A 5,000-nucleotide genomic window follows, 5' to 3' on the forward strand; every position below is an offset into this window, starting at 1 on the left:
CCGCGGGGTAGACCTGCTGTCGGCCGGCACCCTGGGTAGACCTGCTGTCGGCCGGCCGCGGGGTAGACCTGCTGTCGGCCGGCCGCGGGGTAGACCTGCTGTCGGCCGGCCGCGGGGTAGACCTGCTGTCGGCCGGCACCCTGGGTAGACCAGCTGTCGGCCGGCCGCGGGGTAGACCTGCTGTCGGCCGGCCGCCGGGGTAGACCTGCTGTCGGCCGGCCGCGGGGTAGACCTGCTGTCGGCCGGCCGCCGGGGTAGACCTGCTGTCGGCCGGCACCCTGGGTAGACCTGCTGTCGGTTGGCCGCCGGGGTAGACCTTCTGTCGGCCGGCCGCGGGGTAGACCTGCTGTCGGCCGGCACCCGGGTAGACCTGCTGTCGGCCGGCCGCGGGGTAGACCTGCTGTCGTCCGGCACCCGGGTAGACCTGCTGTCGGCCGGCCGCGGGGTAGACCTGCTGTCGGCCGGCCGCGGGGTAGACCTGCTGTCGGCCGGCAGCCGGGTAGACCTGCTGTCGGCCGGCCGCGGGGTAGACCTGCTGTCGGCCGGCACCCGGGGTAGACCTGCTGTCGGCCGGCCGCGGGGTAGACCTGCTGTCGGCCGGCCGCGGGGTAGACCTGCTGTCGGCCGGCACCCTGGGTAGACCTGCTGTCGGCCGGCAGCCGGGTAGACCTGCTGTCGGCCGGCCGCGGGGTAGACCTGCTGTCGGCCGGCCGCGGGGTAGACCTGCTGTCGGCCGGCGGCCGGGGTAGACCTGCTGTCTGCCGGCACCCGGGGTAGACCTGCTGTCGGCCGGCCGCCCGGGTAGACCTGCTGTCGGCCGGCCGCGGGGTAGACCTGCCGTCGGTCGGCCGCCGGGGTAGACCTTCTGTCGTCCGGCACCCGGGGTAGACCTGCCGTCGGCCGGCCGCCGGGGTAGACCTGCCGTCGGCCGGCCGCCGGGGTAGACCTGCCGTCGGCCGGCCGCCGGGGTAGACCTGCCGTCGGCCGGCCGCCGGGGTAGACCTGCCGTCGGCCGGCCGCCGGGGGAGAGCCGCTGTCGGCCGGCGGGCCGCCGCGGGACGCGTCGAGCGGCCCGCCCCTCTCGGCCTGAGCGCGTCGCCGCCTTCGTGTCTCCCCGAGAGGAAAGGAGGGAGCCCTCAGAAGCCGGCGGCGCTCCCTCCCCCGTCCGGGCGCGAGCAGACGGCGGCCCCGCCGCCGCCTCGGTTTCTGCCCGCCTGGCTCGATCGGCGGGGCCGCCGTCCGCCTGCAGGTTTCGGCGGGGCCGGCCGGGGGCCGAGCGGGAAGGAAGCCGCCGTGGGCGCGAAAGCCTCCGAGAGAGCGCCGGCGAGAAAGCTTCCTCGGAAAGGGAGGGCGCCGAGGCTCAGGCCGCCGGCGGCCCCGTCGGCCCGCTCCTCAGCCCCCGCAGGCGTTGTCGCGGTGCCGAGCGGCCGGCCGCTTGAGGAGGAGCCGCCCGGGGCGTGGGCGGGGAGGGGCCGACGGCGGCGGCCCGAACCGTCGCCCAGCAGGGGGGCGGGCGGGGCAAGCCCGGAAGGAGGTGCCGAGGCAGGGTGACGTCGGAGGGCGGGGCCGCCGGGCCGGCATCGCCCGCCCAGCAGGGGGCGGGGAAAAGCCCGGAAAGGCGCCGCCGCGGGAGCGGCGGTTCCGTGCCGGGCCCCGCACGCCTCGGCGGCGAGCCCCCGGAGGCGGGCCCGGGGCCAAAGACCTCCGCGGACCGCCGAAGAGCCGGCCGCCCGCCCGCCCGCTCGCCGCTTCTGCCGGCGATTCGAGTCGAGTCACGCCGGGGGCCGGCGTCTTTCTTCCCGCCGCGTCCCACCGCACCCTCCCGCCCGCTTCCTTTCCCCCGCTGTCCGCCCCCAGGTCCCGCCGGCTGGCCGGTGCCGCTTCTGCTCCCCGCAGGCGTGGCGGGGACGCCCCGCGGCCGGTCGAGCGCGTCGGCAGGCCGGGCGCGGGCCGCGAGCCGCCCGTCGGCTCGGCTGGGAGGCGTCCGGCCGCGCACGCAGGAACGGAAATGGGATGGGCCGAGAATTTCGGATCCCGGCGAAGCGTTGGTGTTCCGCCCCGACGCGAGAGCCGTCCTTTCGGGAAAAAGACGAAAGAAGAAGGGAAGGGGTGGGTGCGCGTGTGGCCGTGGGTGAGGGCGTGTGCCTGCGTGCCTGCGTGCGTGAAAAAAAGCAAAATAAAGCAACGGTCAAAAATACGCCTCGGTCTAGGGAGCGGCAATATCGGGAGGGACGGGGCCGCCGAAGCTACCCGACGGCCGAGGGGCGCACAGGTCGGTCTCCCGCCTCCGGGGCAGGCCGCCGCCGCCGCCGCCACCGCCGCCGCCGGGCACGGCGTCAGAAGCCGCAGGGGGCGGCCGGCGCGGAGGCGGCCGACAGGACTACCCCGGTGGCGGGCGGCCCCGGGAGGTTGGGTCCACCCAGGGCCGGGGCCGCCTGACAGGCCTGGCCCGGTGGCGGGACACGAGGCAAATTTCAGCGGGGTACCCTTGTCTCCCGGACGGGGAAGACCTGCTGCCCGTGGTCGGGGCAGCCCTGCTGTCCCAGGTCGGGGTAGACGTGTTGTCCCAGGCCGGGGTAGACCTCCTGTCCGCGGTCGGGGTAGACCTGGTGTCCCGCGGTCGGGGTAGACCTGCTGTCCCAGGTCGGGGTAGACGTGTTGTCCCAGGCCGGGGTAGACCTGCTGTCCCAGGTCGGGGTAGACGTGGTGTCCCCCGGTCGGGGTAGACCTGCTGTCCGCGGTCGGGGTAGACGTGTTGTCCCAGGCCGGGGTAGACCTGCTGTCCGCGGTCGGGGTAGACGTGTTGTCCCAGGCCGGGGTAGACCTGCTGTCCGCGGTCGGGGTAGACGTGGTGTCCCCCGGTCGGGGTAGACCTGCTGTCCGCGGTCGGGGTAGACGTGGTGTCCCCCGGTCGGGGTAGACCTGCTGTCCGCGGTCGGGGTAGACGTGGTGTCCCCCGGTCGGGGTAGACCTGCTGTCCGCGGTCGGGGTAGACGTGTTGTCCCAGGCCGGGGTAGACCTGCTGTCCGCGGTCGGGGTAGACGTGTTGTCCCCCCGGTCGGGGTAGACCTGCTGTCCGCGGTCGGGGTAGACGTGTTGTCCCAGGCCGGGGTAGACCTGCTGTCCGCGGTCGGGGTAGACGTGGTGTCCCCCCGTCGGGGTAGACCTGCTGTCCGCGGTCGGGGTAGACGTGTTGTCCCCCGGTCGGGGTAGACCTGCTGTCCGCGGTCGGGGTAGACGTGTTGTCCCAGGCCGGGGTAGACCTGCTGTCCGCGGTCGGGGTAGACGTGGTGTCCGCGGTCGAGGTAGACCTGGTGTCCGCGCCGGCTCTGGAAGTTCACCAAGGGGTCGCTGTTTTCAGCTGCCTCCAGTTACGTCATGCTAGGAGGCGGCTAGCGCCGCCGCTTTGCCCCGGTCACGTACGCTACGGTCACTTGCAGGCATCGGCGGCCTCGGACACGTATCTCCGTATTATGGGAGCGAGGTAACGGGTCGTCTCCCCCAGGCTGCTACCGTGCCTGTGTCCTCCGGAGGCGAAGCTACGGGCCGGCCGCCCGGCCGGTCGCCGGCGCTGAGCTCAGAGAGAAACGAAGGGGAGAGCCGCCGGCAAGGGAGGCCCGAGAGAGAAACCGAGAGTGTGCCGCCTCGGCGGGACCGAGTCGCGGGGCTCGTCCCGCTTCCCGTGCTACCCATCGTGCCGGTGGGGCAGCTTTGTTTGCCAGGCCGAGGAGGCGTCGTTGCCGCTGCTTGCCCAGAGAGAGAAGGGAGTGTGTTGCCGCCTCGGCGGGACCGAGTCGCGGGGCTCGTCCCGCTTCCCGTGCTACCCATCGTGCCGGTGGGGCAGCTTTGTTTTGCCAGGCCGAGGAGGCGTCGTTGCCGCTGCTTGCCCAGAGAGAGAAGGGAGTGTGTTGCCGCCTCGGCGGGACCGAGTCGCGGGGCTCGTCCCGCTTCCCCCGTGCTACCCATCGTGCCGATGGTGGGGGGGGCCAGCTTGTCGTGATGCCGAGGAAGCGTGTGCTGCTTGCCCAGAGAGAGTGTTGCCGCGCGGGCGGCCGAGGCGAGAAGGGAAGGGCGTGGAGGAGGCAGAGAAGCCGCAGGCGGGTCCCCCCCGCTCTGGTCGTGCTGCTGCCGATTCCGGTCCAGTCCCGCCTCCCTCCCCCCCGCCCCAGCCCTGGGGCGGGGAAGCGAATGCCGGTGGCTGGCGGGCGAGGCGGCGGCGCCTCGTCCCTTATGTGCTCGGCCTTAAGCCGGGGGGCCCCCCTCGGCGGGGTGCAGTTTTTTTTTTTTGTTTTTCGGCTGGCGGTCTCGGTGGGCCACGGTGTGGGCCCGGCAGCCGGGGGCAGACGTCGGCCGGGGGCGCCTCTGTCTAACCGTTGCTCGAGCTTCGTTCGAGGCTTTACCACCCCACCCCCGGCCCGTCCCCGAAGACCGGGTTGTGTCCCCCGCCCCGAGTTGTTGTGGCCCTCGTTCCCCCTTCCTCGGCCTTAAGCCGGGGACCCGCGCTTTTGCGGGCGGAATTTGTTTCAGGGGCGGCGGCCGGCCGCGGTGGCCGGCCCCGCCCGCGTGCGGACACCCGAACGCGACGGGGAAAAATGCCCCCGGGCCGAGAGAGAGAGAGATGGCGCGGGCGAGGCGGCGGCGCCTCGCCCTTCCTCAGTTGTCGTGGCCGGTGCGGACCGAGCCACCGTGGCCCGGCGGGCTGGGTTGCGAACGGGGTCCCCGCTTCGTTTTCTTTCGCTTGTAGGCGTGCGGGGCAGAGCGTGGGGGTCTGCCCGCCCGGTCTCCTCCGTATTTTCTGGGGGTGTGAGGGCTTTCTGCCCGCCGCTCCCTTTTGCGGCCCTAAGCCGCGGCACCGAGAAAAAGCCAAGCGTCCGCAGAGGCGTGCGGGCCCCGCCCCCAAGCGAAAAGCGAAGGGGGGCAGGGAGAAAAACCTCGTGGGTGGCGGTGGTGTCGTTGGGGAGTGAGAGGCGCGGGCCTCGCCCCCACCCCCCATCCCCGGG

This window comes from Cyanistes caeruleus, unplaced genomic scaffold, assembly GCF_971803275.1.
Source record: "Cyanistes caeruleus unplaced genomic scaffold, bCyaCae1.hap1.1 HAP1_SCAFFOLD_69, whole genome shotgun sequence".
Taxonomy (NCBI): domain Eukaryota; kingdom Metazoa; phylum Chordata; class Aves; order Passeriformes; family Paridae; genus Cyanistes; species Cyanistes caeruleus.